This window comes from Urocitellus parryii, chromosome 10 (genome assembly GCF_045843805.1).
Source record: "Urocitellus parryii isolate mUroPar1 chromosome 10, mUroPar1.hap1, whole genome shotgun sequence".
Taxonomy (NCBI): domain Eukaryota; kingdom Metazoa; phylum Chordata; class Mammalia; order Rodentia; family Sciuridae; genus Urocitellus; species Urocitellus parryii.
This window is the reverse complement of record NC_135540.1, coordinates 92,451,735-92,471,324: the sequence shown is the minus strand read 5'-3', so window position 1 is coordinate 92,471,324 and position 19,590 is coordinate 92,451,735.

Here is a 19,590-nt window from a genome sequence, read left to right as displayed (position 1 = left end):
TAGAGAAATTAAAGGTTAGGTATCTTCATGTTTGGGTATGTGTAATGATTTTTTCTTGATTATAAATTCTTTCCTGAAGTTATGAATTGATGATACTGTATTTTCAATATACCTATCTTATGTTAAAGAATTTTAGAATAGTGTGAAGAATTGTTGCAAGTGAGACACTTGTTTATTTGGATTGTTTTGCTGGAACTAAAGTAAATATATAGTGTTATCAATATTTTTAGGTATCATAATTTGACATTTTTTTCCCAAGTAAAATATTTGATTGCATATAACTCACATAGTATAAAACTCACCATTTTTAAGTATACATTTCACCTTTTCATTCTCAGGGTAGAATCTCAGAATTGTAAACCTCAGTTAACATTCAATGTTGAAGAATTTTAGCAATTCAAACCCTCCCAATACTTCTAACCTTTTCATATCCCTCATTCCTAGGTAATCCCTAATCAATTTCCTCTCTTTATAAATATGTTTATTCAGGGGGCATTTCAAATAATTGTTATATAACATATGGATTTTAGTGATTGATTTCAACATTGTCAGATAGTTGTCATGGATTTTGGTGATTAATTTCAATACTTACAATGGTGTCTTCAAGGTAGATCAATCCATGTTCCAACATGTGTCAGGACTTCATTCCTTTTCCTGTTATGACAGGGCATGAGCTATGGCACTGAGCTGAGGCAACCATGGAAGTCCTGATTTTTGTGATTATGCCAGAAAGATTTTATACATGTCTCTTAGAGAAGCAGACACAAGTTTATGAAAGTGACAGGAAAAGTGAAATGGGGACACTCTCAAGGGAGTGAGTCATCCTCTCAGGAGAAGGACATCATGCTCTTCCTGCCCTCCAGTTTTTTCAAGGTTCCCAGCTAATTTTTCTGAAGGGACTTCCCAGGTCTGCCTTTGATTTTTGAAGTACAGCTGGATGACATCAGACTTTAAACTTTCTACTCTGCATGGTAAATTCCAGGGCAATTCTAGGTCATATTGAACCATGCTGACCTGTTTAATTGCAGCCTTTTCATAAATAGATATTAAGGTTTTAGGTAATTATCCTTATCTCCCTAAGTTTTATAACCAAGTCTTTGTAGAGGTCATAAAATTTCACCTCTCCAGGGTAAATTGTATTCTTATTTGCATTTGGGGCTTGCATTTCTCTGGCAGATACCAGCTTTTTTTGTTGAGGAATATAACAAACTCTATGGATTTAAACTAGGCATGGTTGCATTTAATTATTTTTTTAATAAAAAAGAAAACATGTTCGAGTCAGCTCAGTTGTCTCACTTTATAAAATTATTACCTTAACTTCATGTGCCTGGTGTTAACATTTGTGTGTTTTCTATCAAAGGCAAATCACAATTTATGGTGTAAAATATATCACATTTGTTTGTTCATTCCTAAGTTTTTGCACACTAGTTTTTTCCCAAACTTTGGCTATTACAAATGATCTTATTGATTAATGCTTATAATAGTTTTGTTTGGATATGTTTTCATTTCTATTTGGTATGTAAGTTTAAGTAAAATTTCTGCATCTTATGAAATTTCTGATTATACTTTGAGGATCTGGATGACATTTAACATTAGTGACTAAAGCAATTTCCACTCTAACCAGCATTGTGAGACTATTTTAATATTTCACATCATTCCCATCACTTTATTACTATTTTTATTATAACTATGTTATTGATGTTATAGTGAGATATCTCAATACAGTTTTGTTTGGAATTTACTTCTAATACTTAAAATATTATTTTTCCAGGTGTCCATTGGACATTTGCATGTTTTTCTTGGAGTTATGTCGATTAAGTCCATTTTTTATCTAATGTTTTGTACATTTGTATTACACCTAAGAACCTATTACCATCTTCAAGGACATAAATATTTATATAATTGTGCTATTCAGCTTATATACTGCAAGTCCTTTCGTGTAAATTTCTGAACTATTTTAGTTAATATTTATACATGGTATAGGATGAGGGAGCGATTCTTTTTTTTCATGTATGGATCATCAGTTTTCCCAGGTATATTTATTTCATAAGAAGACTATTTTTTTTTCTATTGCTTGTTTTTTCAATCTTACAAAAAAAATCAGTGAATCGTTTAACATTCAGGGTTATTATTGACTAAAAAGAGACCTTGTAAACACAATGCTAAATCATCTTTCTCCAAGCCAAAGGGAAATCTCAGAAGAAATCAAATCTGCCCACACCATGATCTTGGATTCAGCCTCCAAAAATATCCAAGATAGTGAAATAGAGGGAGTCTGCATTCTTTGTCACTTACTAAGTCAGGATTCAAGCAGAAGAAATACTATTTCTCAGAAAGAAAGCTATTGCTGCTCACCAATCCACTGCTGTTCATCCACCATAATTGCCTGGGACCTACCAGCATATTGACTGCCTCTTGAGCATAGATTGCTCACTGACCACTGCCTATCATTCACCATTTGTCTATTTGCCTGCCTCTTGCCTGCCAATCATCTGCTGCCTCACATTTACCTTCCAATTGTCCACCATTAGACTTCAGACTGCCCACAGACTGCAGGTGGATGGCCAGGTACCTGCAGCCCACTGCTGTCTGGAAATCCATTGCCACAGTACTCACAGGATTGGTTACTTGCAGCTGCTACCATCTTGACACATCAACCAGGGCCAGCAGGATTGCTGCCACCAACATGCTGTCTTGGGGCATGGCTGCCTCAGTTTGGGGACCCTGGCCTGGAGATATATTCTTGGGGTACCTGCAGGTGTGGTTGTACATGAGGTCTTTTTCTGGGTATACTAGTGGCTGCCATTTGGCTGACTCTTTGCAGAGTTATTCCTTTGTGTGCATCCCTGGTGGTCTGTCTGCAAGTTAAAATGGCAGTGATATCTTGGAACTGTAGCAAGGCAGTGCCTGGGGAAGGTGAAATACAGATTTATCAGTTTGCAACTGGGTTTGCATGGGCCAGTATGGGTTTAGCAATCCTGTTGTAAGCCACAGACTAGGGACAGTTCCCCAGAGAAACACAGATGGAGAAACTGGAGAAAATGGGGCTCTCACCAGCTCAGTGATCCCTGAAGTATGTGGGGGAAGGAAGGCGCTGGCTAAAATGGGTGGATACTAATTTATCACTTAAATTGAAGCAATACATATTATTAAACTACTGACATCCTTTTATAATGTAACAATAACAGATAATCAATTGCAGTCCAATTGTCAAGAATGGCTTGATGGTATTGTTTTTGTTCTTCATTAAGCATATTAATGGTTATACAGGTATGATTAATACTTTTCACCATAGTACAGGCCAGTTTAATAGTGGTTTTGTATGGCCAGCTAGTCCAGGGATACCCAATAAGGAAAATGTCAAAGCATTAAATTATACCTTAGAGAGAAGGTTTACTGAATCATCACATGCTGCAGTCTGGCTGGGCACAAATCACGAGCCACTGAAGCAGGAACAAACTTTGTTTCTGAACTCCACCAGCACACTCCACGCATGCACCCCGGGAATTCTCCCGAACGCCACCCACGAGGCTCCTCCAGCAACCACCAACTGAAAATCCCTCCTCTGGCACTTCCCCAACCAATGGGAACTCTCCAGGAATCCCCTCGAGAACTCCACAGTAGTGCAATGTAGTGAGCCGTTTCTGTGTACTGTGGCCGCCATTACAAGATGGCGCTGATAAGCGCCGTGGCCTGTGATAAACAACTCCTTATTTTGGGAGAGTTGGCACGTAGCTGTAAAACACCCTATGAGAAAGATCCACGTGGCAGTTGTGCATTGGGGCTTTATCTGCTTTATTAGGGCTGGGGCACGTAGCAGGAGTAGTAGTAGTAGTAGGAGTAGTAGTAGTAGGAGTAGTAGTAGTAGTAGTAGTAGTAGGAGTAGTAGTAGTAGTAGTAGTAGGAGTAGCAGTAGGAGTAGTAGTAGTAGTAGAGAGAAACAAGCTAAAAGACATGTCTAAACAAAGGCCTGAATAAACTGCTGAAGGAAGAATCCTGTGTCGTGTTTCCTTTGCTGGCGAGGGGACGCGGCAGTGCAAGAACTCCAAAGTAGCAGGCTGAGGTGGACAGCAGGGGTCTAATATACACAGCTCAACATAACCATCATCATCCCAACAGCCTGCTGGTGTCACCTCTCAACCACTTTGTACTGAAAAAAATGCCATGCGTCATTCAGACTCGGCTATGGCTCTCAGCAATCACAGTTTTCATCAAGGGGAATAGACCTTTTATGAATATGTTATGTAGGATGGTGGCTTATTAACTCCTACAAGGATAGTAAAAACACAGCTGGTCTGCTAAGACAACAATGGGTACCATGCAACATTCTTGCAGATATGTAACAAAAATAGTATGTTCCACAAGAAAAGTACCATCCTGGTGGTAAAGGGACATGACCATTTTCATATATAATGGGCTCCAACTTTGTACAATTAAATTAGGGTTGTCCCAAAGAAACACATTTATGCATATAGCCTTGAAGCTCAGCACAAGTGTCAGTTGCATTTATAGCAATGGTGGGAGTAAGTAACATCATAGCATTAGAAGGCTTAACATTTTGTGGATTTACCCAATTAAAAGAATCTTTATAGGATATTGGTTTTTGAACACCTCTGTTGTATCACATAGTCATATTCACAATTTCATGTGCAGGATAGCACACAGGAAGAAGACGGGAGCCCAGCACACTTCCCATAGCAATATCCTGGAGAATGCAAATCTCAGATGCATAATAGTTTCAGCCAAACAAGTCCAGATACTACAATGGATTCTAGAAGTTAATGGATTTGATCATACTAAATTTCTCACAACTGGGTACAATAGCAGAAGAACATTATCATAAGGATCAAAACATTTACAGAGTTTTGTGTAAGTTTAGCAAACAAAGAAGTAACCAAATTTTCTGGATTATATTCCAATTCCATTTGAGCCAGCAGCTGTTGAGCTTAAGCCATTAATGATTTTATATCCTCGCCAAAGTCACAAGAGGTCTGGTAACTAGGAGCCCTCTTTTAGTGTTTCTTCTCTTTTGAGGAGGGTGGTTTTCTTTTTGTTTGATGGAGTCCTAGATCAGGTTGTGAAGTCCCTGATGCCAACTCATAATTGACGGGTCTCACACACTGAGCTGGAAACCCAGTAGGACCTGTTGGGATAAGCACAGCAGCATATCCTTTTCCTCATGTGATCAAAGGTACAGGGTCCTGCCACCCTGGATCTGGTGGAATTCTGTATTTTTCATAAATTTTTGGCAATCATTCTTTAGGAATGAAGTGTCTATCCAAGGCAAATGACAAATTGTGAGTATTATCTTCATACTGCATTTAGAGTCTGTTTACTGTAAATAAAAGAATATTTAAAGCATTATTAATATGAGAGAGGCTGGGTCCCATTTTTTGTTTTTGTTTTTAAAAGGGCATGTTCTAAGAGTGTGATGCTCTCGTTCAACCAAAGCTTGTCCAGTAGAATTATGAGGGATCCCATGATTAAAAGTTATATTCCATTGATTATAAAATTTTGCAAAAGCACGAGATATATATGAAGGCCATTATCCATTTTTAAATGAATAGGCTTGCCCATGGTGGCAAAGCAAAGCAGCAAATGAGAAATGCACCAGATACCTTTTCAGACCTATGGCTACTAGTCCAAATGAACCCAGAATGGTATCAATGGAAACAAAAAGAAAGGAGTAAGAATGAAAAGGAGGAAAATAGGTAAAATCCATTTACCAAAGAGCAGTGGAATATAGGCCCCATGGATTCACAAATTTCCACATAGGGGGCCTGTAAGGGCACATAGTCAGAATAGTTGTTGACTATAGCATGAGCCTGTTGAAAAGAGATAGAAAACTTCTTCATTAATAAGCGAGCATTTTGATGAAAAAATCCACATTTCATAGCATCTGAAAACAAAGGATAAAGGGATTTCACCACTTCATCTACGTGGGCATTACCCTCTGTCAAAGGTCCAGGAATCTTGGTGTAGCTGTGTATGTGAGTGAGGAAGATAGGAGACATATGATGCTGCAAAAGGGTTTGAAGAGTTAAAAAAAGAAACAGTAATTTGGAATCTAAATGAGGAGACAATACAGCCATGGAAATATGAGGCACAAGCTTAGCTATATATTGAGAATATGTAATAATGTTTAAAGTAGTAGAAAATAATCCTAGTGCCAGGATATTAGCAGCTAACTCAGCTTGCTGTGAAGAAATTTGAGGTAGGGTATAATATTCAGTCCAAGTAATCAAAACAGACACTACTCCTCTTTGTTTAGCTCCATCTGTATACACACCATTATTCCATCTACAAGACGAACAGCCAAAATTAAGGAAGAAGGGGAATGTGTAACCTGGCATAACAAATTATCCATCATGAGGCATGTGAAAATCAATAGGCACTAAAAATTCTGTAAATATTGCTTAATAATAAGATGAAAACTGTAAATATTGAAGATGAAGAGTTTTTCCATAAGTGAGGTATAAAACATGAATGTCTGTGCCTGTCAGAGATAAAATTTTAGTATAACCATCAGCAATTAATTGAGCATACATGTCAGCAAAAGACAATATAATATGGCCTGGAAAATTAAGGAGAATATAACCATTCTATTTTGTACAATTTTCTATTATAAATGGCAATTACTGCTGCAAAGGCATAAGGTTTTCCAACAAAACTATCAATGATAATGACACATTAGATAAAGGGAGTCAATTCACCATTACTGTTGGTAACTTTTTATTAATTTTTTGTAAAGCCTGTTTTAAAGAAGGGGTCAAATAAAAGAATGAGGAAGGCTCTTGTTGTTTCTTTAATAGCTGGAAAAAGAGAGAGAGCATATAAGTAGTTAAGAAAATATAAGGACGTGTCCATTTCATGTCCTAAAAATTGTTGCAAATGAACCAAAGAAAATTTAGAAGGAAAGATTAAACCTGGGATGTGAGGAACTGAATATTTCTGGAGTAATGTATTTCCCAAGTAGCTGGTAGGAAGTTGACACTGTGTTTTCTCTGCAGCAACATAGAGTCCTGATTGTAGCAGCACTTCCTGTAAGTTTTGCAGAATTGCATCTGTGAGTTCTCATCCTGCAAGCAATATATCAATCATATAATGATAAACAAGTAAATGTGGGAACAGTTGGTGAAAAGGAAATAAGGCTTTATTAGCAAAATAATGTTGGTATGTTTAGGATCCCTTGTGGGAGGATGTTCCAATGAAATCTGTTAGTAGGCTTGTGGTGAGTAAAGGTGGGGACAGTAAAGGCAATTTTTTTCCCCAATCATAAGAGAAGAGGGGAATAGTAAAAAAAAAAAAAATCTTTTATGTCAGTAACATAAAGAGAAAAATCCTAAGAAATTAAATTTGGATTAGGCAACCCACATTGAAGTGGGCCCATAGGTTGTATACACTTATTAATTTCTCTTAAATCTCATAGTGATTTCAATTTTACTGATTTATTTTTTATAATGAAAAAAGGCATATTCCAAGGGATAGTAGAAGGTTAAACATGTCCCAATCATAGTTGTTCTTGAATAAGGGCCTCTTGCAGCTCCCACCTTTTCCGTAAACAATGGCCACTATTCTATCCAGACAGGGGCAGTAACTTTCCACTTTAATGGTAAGGCAGTCAGATCTGCAGAGGCCCCTACAAAAAAAGGCAAGTCCACAGACATTTGAAGCTTACATAAAACATCTTTTCCCTACATAGGAAAGGTATTGCTATAACGTATGGCTGAACATGAGTGATAATTTGTTGTGGATTGGAAGGGGCAGAGCATAGTAACTACAGAGACTCTTAGACACCTGCTCTTTGGTGCCCACTATTCTTCAGACTGAAGTAGCCCTCTGAAGTGGCCATGCAGAAGGCCAAATTAACAGAGGCATGACAAAGTCGTCAGCACCCATGTCTAACAGCCCTGTAACAGGCTGTTCATTCAGACAGAGTAAATTTAGGTATACTCTCAGTGACTGGCAAGCATGCTCCAATAACAGTAGAGCCAAACCCTGCATCTCCCTTTTCACTTAAGGTTCTTGAGCTGAAACAAGGGAAACCACACTCACTTGTGCAATGGAAGATCCCTTGGGAAGACGTAAAGGCATATGGACCACACCTGGATATATACTCTACCGCTATAATCAGAATCAATCATCCCAGGAATGACAAATATCCCCCTTTTTGTACTTTGAGGATAAGGTAAAATTAATCCAAAAATATCTTCAGGTAAAAGTTCTTAAAATTGAGTACCAGCTTACATATTTCCCCAGGAAGTCTCACTTGGATGTCTTCAGTAGTAATCAAATCTATTCCAGCACTCCTTTTAGTGGCACGAAAGGATTTGTGAAATGAGGTTGAGAGGGCTTTGCACTGGAAACAAATGGGTCATGGAATCCTGAAGGGGCTGGAGAGACCAATTCCCCCTCTTTCTGTCCTGGGAAAGGGGGCAACCCAAAATGGGGTTTCCCGATATATCAGTCTGAGACTGACACTGATTTGCCCAATGAAATCCTTTCTGACATTTAGAACACTTCTGATTAGGGCATATCTGAGACCCCTATTTTTACCTTACACTCTTTTTGAAGATGACCAGGTTTTTTACAGTTATGACATAATTTATCAGTGGGTTTCAAGGCAATGACAAGCAAGGCTGCCTTATGAGTTTCAGTTCCTACATTCTGAAAGGCTTTTATCACATCTGATAAAGTAGTATCATCTTATGATAAAAGGATTTCATTACGTCTTTGCAATCTTGATTATCATTTTCATAAGTCAGCTGTTTGGTTAAAATTAGTAGCCTCCAAGCTATCAATTTGCCACTGTATAGCTTTAGTTAAGTGATTAACAAAATTTATGAAAGATTCCCCTGAAGCCTGCCTAATTACTACAAACAATTTAGAAGAATCCCGGTGTTAGGAATTCAATGCCATGCTTTGGACACAATTGTTCTCTTCTGAGAAATGGCCAGGGGAAGTAATTGAGCATGTTTTGCAAAGTATCCCATTGCCCTACTCCAAATAGATCATTGTAGTCAACATCTACATTAACCTGCACAGTTTCTTCAGCTTGGGCATGAGCCAAGTCAGAATATTCTTGCAAGAACACAGTATTCTGAGCAGAAGCAGTAATCATTTAAACTAATGTTTTCCAATCATTAGGAAGTTGGGTGTATCCCATTCCTAACCCTTCAATAATATTCAGAGTAAGTTTACCATTCACACCACTTTTCAAAACTGTATGCTGCAACTCTTTAAAGACAGCAAAAGTTAATTGCTCATGCTCTGGCTGACTAGCGAGATTCAACCCAATGGGACAGACAGCTAAACTATGAAACCCCCTTCCTCCGCAGCTTGATGCAGTTAACTTGGATCTAGCCTGGGGCGGGGCAACTTCCACTTGCATGCCTGGGGACACAGGCAGTAAATCACTTGGAACAGCTTCAGGCAGGGTCTCAAAAGTTACACAGCTCTGGTTACCATGACTACCATTCTAACTAGTATTCCTTTTACCCCAAATGCTAGCTAACTGAGATAAGGTCCAGGTTAATACAAACACAGAGCCCCTTCTCTCTAAGGACTTCACCATAGAAACTAGATAGCACACCTACCTAGTTATTTTAATAGTTTCAAGGGAAAACTGCTGGGCATTCCAAGCATGGAAAACAAGGTGCCAGTTACCCACCAAGAGTTTGCTCATTGGGGAACGCTTCCCTGTACATTTCCACAGTCAGAATACCTACATCAAATATCCATCAATCTTAACATGAAGAGAAAATCTGTGGCAATGACATATAATGGAATATTATACACCAATGGAATTAAAAAACTGCCTCACAAAATATAGACACAAATGAGTATGTACAATACTATTCCCATATATAAACATGCAGAACTAACCTATGGTATTAGCAGTCAGAACAGTGTTACTTTGGGGAAAAGACTAATAATGCTAAAACAGTCCATAAAGATGGAGTTCTTCTGAACAGATGTGAAATCCAAAATCATGTTCCAACTAGTATGTACAATAGCATCTTAAAGTTTCCATCTCTTCTTTAGATATATACATGTTTTTGGTATATTTCACACTTAAAATTTTGTTTTAAAGTATATAGTTATTTTAAAATTCTAGGGATCCAGGTCAAATAAACACACAACACAGAGTAACTGCCTAGAGGAGCTATCCTTTCTAAGAGATAAAATTTAGACAAATGCATCCATTAAAAGGTAGAAGCAAACATTGGGAAATTTCAGGGAAGAATGCTGTAGGAGAGGAGAGGGAGCAGACTGTTCAGGGTGCCAAGATGAGAACATGTTTGGCAGCTTCATGACAAAACTAAAAAACAAAACAATAAAAACAAAAAACAACAATGAACCTGTAACAGAATATGCACATAAGAAGAAAGATAGGGGAGAACATTTCCAGGATGTGACCTTCTGTGGTCTAGTTGTCTAAAGAATATATATGATGTTATTTTAAATGTGGTAAGGGGAAATTTCATAATCTGACATGGCAACTAGGTGGACACTTTATAGTAGAGGGCAGCCAAAAGAGTGAAAACAGAGAGACTGGTTAAAAGTCATTTCACCCACTATGACACAATTTTTCTTCAAAGACTTCAAGATGATCATCTCAATTGCATTTAACTATCTTATTTATAGTGGTTTGAATGGATTATTATTATTTCCTCTGCTGCAAATGATTTATTTTTCCAATCAACCTTCCAGTTTTACTTTGGAAAATAGTTGTCCATAAGAAAATTCCAAATTAAAAGCTAAACTTTCTACTGTGATGTAAACCAAAACACACAAAGTCTATGGCTATTCTTTGCATATGTATGAGATACTAGAAACTGAACTCAGGGCTTAGTTTACTGCAGGCAAGTGTAGTCTACCACTGAGCTACATCCTCAACCCTTTTTGTTTTATTTTGAGACAAGGTCTTTCTAAGTTGCCTAGTCTTAGATTTCAACTTGTTATTCTGCCTCAGACTCCTAAAGAGCTGGAGTACAGGCCATTGCCACCTAACTGTGCTTTCTGTGACTATTCTATGGCACTTGTTTTAATTCAGTTTTTTTTTATTGTTGGTCGTTCAAAACATTACATAGTTCTTAATACATCATATTTCACAGTTTGATTCAAGTGGGTTATGAACTCCAAATTTTACCCCATATAAAGATTGCTGTATCACATCAGTTACCCTTCCATTGATTGACATATTGCCTTTCTAGTGTCTGATGTATTCTGCTGTCTGTCTTATTCTCTACTATCCCCCCTCCCCTCCCCTCCCCTCCCCTACCCTCCCCTTTTCTCTCTCTACCCCTTCTACTGTAAATCATTTCTTCCATTTGTATTATCTTGTCTTACCCCTCCTTTCCTCTTATATGTCATTTTGTATAACCCTGAGGATAGCCTTCCATTTAATTCAGTTTTATAAAAATTTATAAAAAACTTTTCAGGGACTTAATATACTTATGCAAATTAACTTCCTTTAAATGTTGGTGTCTTATGATTTGTTCTTTAGGTATAAAGAGAATGTTGTGAAGCTATCAAGAATTCTCCATGATCAGCCACTCAAGCCTCTGGATTGAACTGTCTTCTGGATTGAGTTTGTCATGCCCCCAAAAGCAGCTGAAAACCTCTGGGTTGCCGCCAATGACCTCTCCTGGTTCCAGCACTACTCTTTGGATGTGGTTGGGTTCTTGCTGGCTTGTGTGGCAACTGTGATATTCATCATCATTAAATGCTGACTGTTTTGCTGCCAGAAGTTTGCTAAAACAGGAAAGAAAAAAAGGGGGAGGCATAGTTGTAGCTAGACCCAAAGCTGGGCTTCCTGACAAACTGGCCTCCTCCAATTCACTTTCACAAGAAAAGATTGTGAACCAGGCTCCTTCTTCTGGTGACAAAACAACTTTTCACAAAATACCTCATCAAGGTACAATTTATTTTTCAGAGATATACTACATGTTTAAGAGTGAGAAAATACAAGAAGGTTCAGAGGAGAAATGATTGGATTGTGAGAGTCTTAATCCAGATTAGTGAATTAATCCCCTGATAGGGATTAACTGAGTGGTAACTAAAGAGATAGGGTATGACTGGAAGAGGCGAAAATTAGGGGTGCAGCTTGGGGTATATATATATTTGTGAGCAAATATATATATATATATATATATATATATATATATATATATATATGCTGAGCAGGTATTGAAAAAAACTGATTTGTATCATGCAATTCAGGCTTGACCAGTAATCCCAGCTCCTTAAAGGTCGGGATCAACATAGTCGGTGTGCTATTCAGAGGTTTATTTAGAGAAAGGAAGGTCAGGGCTCACCAACTCTGAGTTTAGGTCCTGCTGAGTTAGTTCTTCTTAGAGAAAGCTGGATGTGGCCCTGCCAAAGTCTAAAGCTGGATAATGTAAAAGAAAACATGGAGATAGGATTCTGCCTTTAAAGTAAAACCTGTGCATGGTAAAGTGTGACTCCACAAGGGCTCTTCTTCTAACCCATCAGATTTACACCTCCTTCTATTGAGAAAGAAGAGGAATTATAAGAAGGCTAGTAAATGCATGGCATGCAAAAGGGATCAGATGCTCTCCTATGTTAAATATAGAGTGTATGATACCTACACCTGAAATCTTTAGGTATTTTATATTTTTCAGTTTTCTTCATGATACTTCCTCATAAATATCTATGCCAATTTTTGCTTAGAACTTTAAAATAGTTTCACACTCACATAGCAAAAATATAAATTAATCACTCATAAATGATCCTCCAATTTACAAGGAATACTTGGAAATTCCAAAACTAGTTCCTCACTTGGTACTAGGAATAGAAAAGTGTTTGCCAGAGCTGGGAATACCTCTCAATGATTGCGTGTTTCCCTAGCATACTCAATGCCCTAGGTTCCATCCCACCACCAGGGAGTAAAGAAAAAGAAAAGACTTGGCAATAAGGGAACATACTTAATGCTACTGTTGATCCTATGTACTACATCATGAAAGTGTTATATGATAATTGAATGAAATATAGCATCATGACATTATTGGATTTTTTTTCCAATATTTATACTACTTATAAATGAAAAAGGGCTCCAATTTACCTTTCAAGGATTTATAAACCCAGTAATTATATTAATACCCTATATTCATATAAAAAATTGCCACTTTAACATTTTTCTTAGAATTAGTATTTAGTAATTTGTATCCAAACTGTTATTATTTAAATATAATTAATTTTGTTCTCACAAGTAGCCTATTGTGTAATAGTTTATTTGTAAATCAGAATTCTAAAACTCTAGTAAATTAACTTATGAGCAAATGGATATAATTAAACTCTCTCCATTTCACTCAAAAAAAGTTATATTTAATTTGGAAAATGAAAAATAGCCCCCAAATTAGATATAGACAGCAAAGCAATGATGTATCATTAATTTTTTTTTCATTTTTTTTTGCACTGGAGTTACAATGATTACAATTTCTTAAATATTCAAATTTGTCATTGATATTATCATTTGCCTAAGTGGCTATTTATGAAATTTTAAGATCACAATCCATACCTTGTTTGCATATAAAAATAAATGCAGAACTAAGTATAGTAGCTCATGCTTCCCAGTCACTAGGGAAGTTATGGTAGAAGGATTGTAAGTTCAAGGTCACCCTCAGCAACTTAGCAAAGTCCTAAGCAACTTAGTATGATGTCGGGGATTTTAGGGTTAGGGTTAGGGAGAGATTGGGGGAGCACGCCCTGACCAGGACAGGCCAAGAAAGGTAAAGGCCAACTGGCCACCCAAGGACAATCAGGTGGGCCAGGGAGAACAGTCAAAGCAGGATCTCGTTTAATGAAAAAACATACACAGCTAGTATAATGTACAGGAGCCAATCAGGGTAAAGGTCAGCAGGGTGGGTGGGGAGAATTTACATCTACATCCATCCTACAGGCAGTAATGGGAGACATGAGCTGTTTTTGAGGGCAGAAGTGTTCTGAGCCTATCCTAGAGGTGGTCTGATTCTTCATCACAACCCATGGTAATGCCTTCTGGCTAATTGCTAGGTGCTCTCTTAGCCACCTGTGGCCCCAGGACTGGGAAGCGAGTAGTAGCCAGCAAGTTAAGTTTCCTCTTTTCTGATGCAACCTGCCCCACGTTACATCATGCTCTACAGTATGACATGTCCCAAAATAAAAAAATAAATAAATAAATAAAAAGGATTAAGAATATGGCTCAGAAGTTAAGTGCCCATGGTTTCAATATGCAGTACAAAAAAATTAATATACAGAAATTATATATATTCCCATTTATATCAGTTTTAGTAGTTGTTGTTAATTAATATCTTACACTCATTCCCTTATCTGCCCCATTTATGTAGTGTAGGGGTATTTCAAATACCTCTTAAAATAGACATTCCTTTTTGTTATCTGTGACTTTGTATTTTCTGTGAAAAAAAAAACACAATGTTTACCATGAAATCATAACATTGATACTACCAAACAGCTTTTTTGTTCCTCTGATTCTAGCAGCATTCCATCCTACTTCACTATAATACTCCATGTCTTCACTATTTCTTTAAAAGAATGCATTTTAATATGAATCCCATTTTTTTGCACATGTTGCTGCTTTTACCAGTATATGCTTTTCCATTTTTTCCATCTACCAATCTTGCATTCTTTGTTCAAGTCTCATGTCACACATAGTTTTTTTTTTTAATATGCTTGAGTTCTTTTTATTAAATATACGATTACAATTGATTAATAAGACAAACTTAAAAAGAGACTATATCTCTTTAATTAGGACTGACAAGTGGAACACAGCCAAGTTGAGTTGAGTTCCTCTGGATTATAATGTAGAAGTTACCTTATATTGTAGATGTCCCTCTTCCTGCAACATATAAGATCCCTCATTGCTTAAAAGATCTGAACAGACACTTCTAAAAAGAAGTTCAAATCACCAACAAACCAACTTTTGGTCATTCAAACCAAAAGCATGAAAAAAGTGCCGAATGTCTTTAGCCATAAGAGATATGCAATACTACATTGAGATTCTGCCTCACCCTGTCAGAATGGCTGTCATCATAACAACAACAACAGAAAGAACAAATGCTGGCAAGGATGCTTGTATTCACTTGTTTGATGAACATAGATGCTCATTTTGGGGGCATATATATTTATAATAGTTATGTCTTGTTGGTGCATGGTTTTGGGGAAGTATGAAATGTCCTTCATTTTTCCCTTTTGTTTAGCTTTAGCTTGAAGTCTACTTTTTTTTTGATATGAGAATGGAAATCCTTGCTTGCTTCCTCAGTCATTATGTGTGGTATGATTATTCCCAACCTTTCACCTTCAGTCTGTAAATGTAATTTCCTATGATATGAGTCTCCTTGAGGCAGCATATTGTTGGCAGCATATATATATATAGATGTAGATATAGATATAAGAAAGTAAATTCTGACAGCAAAAGATCATTTTACCAAGAGCTACATAAACAAATACGGGATGCAAAAATTACTTCGATAGGAAGATAGAGGGTCAAAAAAAAAAAAAAGAAAAAAGAAAAAAGAAAAAAGAAATCCTTGAAATGAAAGAAACAATAAAACAAATTCAAAGCTCAATTGAAAGCATCACCACCAGATTAGACCACTTGGAAGACAAGATCTCAGGCAATGAGGACAAAATATATAATCTTGAAAAGAATGTAGACCACACAGTGTAAATGGTAAGAAACAATGAGCAGAACATTTGAGAAATATGGAATAGCATAAAAAGACCAAATTTAAGAGTTATTTGGATAGAGAAAGGCATAGAGTTCCAAACCAAAGAAATGAACAATTTATTCAATAAAATAATATCAGAAAATTTTCCAAACATGAAAAATGAATTGGAAAACTAAATTCAAGAGGCTTACTGGACACCAATGTACAAATCACAACAGAATCACACCAAGGTACATTATAATGAAAATACAAAACATACAGAATAAGGAGAGAATATTAAAACTACCAGAGAAAGGAATCAGATTACATATAGGGAGCAACCAGTTAGGTTATATGCAGATTTTTCAAACTAGACTCTGAAAGCTAGAAGATCCTGCAACAGCATATATCAAGCTCTGAAAGAAAATGGATGCCAACCAAGAATCTTGTATCTAGCAAGATTAAGCTTTAGATTTGATGGTGAAATAAAAACTTTCCATGATAAATAAAAATTAAAAGAATTTATAGCTAGAAAGCCCACACTAGAGAACATCATTGGCAAAATATTCCATGAAGAGGAAATGAAAAACAACAATGAAAATCAGCAGAGGGAGGTCTTACACTAAAGGAAAAAATAATCAAAGGAGAGACCAAGTCAAATTAAATAACAAAAATGTCTGGGAATACAAATCAAATATTAATAATAACCCTAAATGTTTATGGAGTAAACTCACCAACCAAAAGACATAGGTTAGAATATTATACTAAAGAGGTAGAGTAACAAAAACTACATAGTATCAGCATAGAACAGACACATATATTATTGGTAAAAAATAGAAGACACAGAAAACCCCACATGTATACTTTTGTCCAATCCTTGCCAAAGGTGCCAAATACATACATTGCAGAAATGATTGATTTCCTTTTTCACAAATAATGATGAGGAACTGATTATCCATGTGTAGAAGAATGAGTCCCCTATTTCTCCCCCTATACAAAAATCAACTCCAAATGGATCAAATACCTAGGAATTAGACCAGAAACTATACAATTCCTTTAAGAAACTGAAGGGTCAACACTCTAGCACATAGGCAAAAGCAACAGTTTTCTTAATAGAGCTCCTAAAGGTCAGGAAATAATGCCAAGAGTTAACAAATGGGAATACACCAAATTAATTGCATTCTGCACACACACACACACACACACACACACACACACACACACACCATTAGAATTCTGAAGCAGGTACCTACAGAATGGGAGAAAATATTTGCTAGCTATATTCTGACAGAGGATTGATTTCTAGAATATATAAAGAATTTTAAAAAAACTTTATGCCAAACAACCAACCAAATTATTAAATTGGGAAATAAATTAGATAATTCCCAAAAGAAGAAATACAAATGGCTAACAACAACAACAACTATATATATATATATATATATATATATATATATATATATATATATATACATATATATATATATATATTCCACATCTTTAAACTTCATGGAAATTTAAATCAAAATTACACTGAGATTTCATCTCATAATTGTCAGAATTGTAGTCACCAAGAATAAGAATAATAGATGCTAAAGAGATTGTAGAGAAAAGTGAACAATTTTACACTCTTTTTGGGATTGTAAACTAGTACCATCAATATGGATATCCAGTATGGCAGTTCCTCAAAAGGCTATGTATAGAACCATCATATGACCCAGTTATACCACTTCCCAGTATTTATCCTGAAGAACTAAATTAAAGTCATCTTATTAGAGTGAAATTGCATATCCATGTTTATAGCAGCACAATTCACAATAGCCAAACTAAGATGTCTGCCAAGGGATGAATGTATGAAGCAAATGTAATGTATATATTTATATGAGTTTTATTCAGACAGAAAGAAAAATAAAATTATGTCATTTGCACAAGAATGGGTGGAACTTAAGGCCATTATGCTAAACACAATAGGTCAAAATCACAAGACCAAGGATTTCATATTTTCTCTCATATGTGGAAGCTAGAGGGGAAAAGGAAAGATGAAGGCAAATCTTATGAAAATCACTGGGTGATCAGGTGATGAACAGGACCAAAGTGTGGGAGATGGGGAGGGAGGGAAAAGTGCTAGGGAGCGTTATTGGCCAAATTATACTGTCATACTGTGTATTTGTGGGAATGTTCAAATATGTCACATTAAATCCTATCATTTATACAATTATAATCCATCAATAAAGAAGGAAATATATAAAAAATATGTTTTCATATTTAAATTGAGTTAATAACTTAAGACAGATAATGTTTCTTGTCAGGCTTGGATTGTAGTCTTTATACCCAAAAAGATAATTAACTGTTATACTTGGATGTGTCCTGCAAAGGCTCATGTGTGAGAAAATGTGTAATGGTTCAGAGGAGAAATGATTAGGCTGTGAATGCCTTAAGCCAATCAGTAAATTAATGACCTAATGGGATTAATTGAGTGTTAAGTAGGGGCAGGTGGATGTGTCTGTAGGATGCAGGTCTTTGGGTCATGGCTTTGGTGTATATATTTTGTTTTCTGATAATCATGTGAGCTGCTTCTCTCTACCACACTCTCCTGAGATGATGTTCTGCCTTACCTCCAGCCTCTAGGAATGGAGTTAAACTTCTGTCAACTAAAACCTCTGAAACTGTGAGCCCTCAAATAAAATTTTCCTCTTCTACAATATTCTGATTGATCTTTTATTAACAGTGGTGAAAAAGCTTACTAAATAATAACTATTCCTCAATTTGTACCATTTCAATCATGAAAATTTTCTGTGATATTGGACTACTTGAGGTTTGATTTACCCATTTTACAACAATTTATATAATTTTTGTATTGCTTTCAGTGTTAAAGATTATTATACTAGACAACATGCTGAGTTGTGAAGGAAAACTATGATGATTTTTTTTCAGTCATTCCAAATGATTTAGATCCCATACTAGTGTTATGGGTATGATGAGACAATCAGCTACTGAAGAAAGAGAAAAACTAGACAAACTCTTCCTAATTACAAGTTATAGAACAGTAACATAATTGCAAACTGTCTACAAAAACTCATTACATTTCACAACATAACTGTAACAAATATAGATAACATTGTGTTCTGTTTGAGGAGAGAGCAAAATTCAGCATTTTTTCCTGTTCCTGTTCTACATTACCACAACATAAATTTGTAGACCTAGTATCTACTTCTAAAGTATGATTATGAGAGTAGGCCACCAGGTGAATTCATTTGAAGGATTAAGAGGAAATAATAATGAGCTAGTGACACCAAATATTTTCTTCCATAGCTTAACTGTAGAAAGCAGTTAGGAATCATTATGGTTCTAATGCCAGAGACATTCTATTGCAAAGTTACTTAGCTGGAAGAAGGCAAACATCTTTCCAGATGCTCAGGAGAGAATGTATAAACCCAGATGCTGAGGCTGGGTTTATACAAAAAGACAGCAGCAATATGGCCTCTCAGAACCAAAGGGAACTGTTAGACTTTTTACAGGATTGTAATTATTGAGTGATTTCTCCAAAAAAGTTAAATGTACACAATTCTCCAAAATAAAGCAGGCTGAGAATTTGAGAAATCATATTGATATTATGAGGAATTCTATAATCTCAAGAGGAAAAGATGCTTAAAAATGAATAAATAATCTAAATTTCCATTTTTCAATAAAGAGAAATGGGTAACAAGTATGTGCAAAGATCCTGCCCATCATTAATCCTGAAGAAAATGCAAATGAAAACAACCACAAGAAATAATCAAATATACATAACAAGGGCTATAGTCAAAAAGACAAAAAAAATGAAAAATGTTGGCAAGGGTGCAGAGTAAGAGGCACAATTACAGACCACTACCAGAATGTAAATTAAAACAACCACCCTGGAAAATAAGTTTCTTGAGAA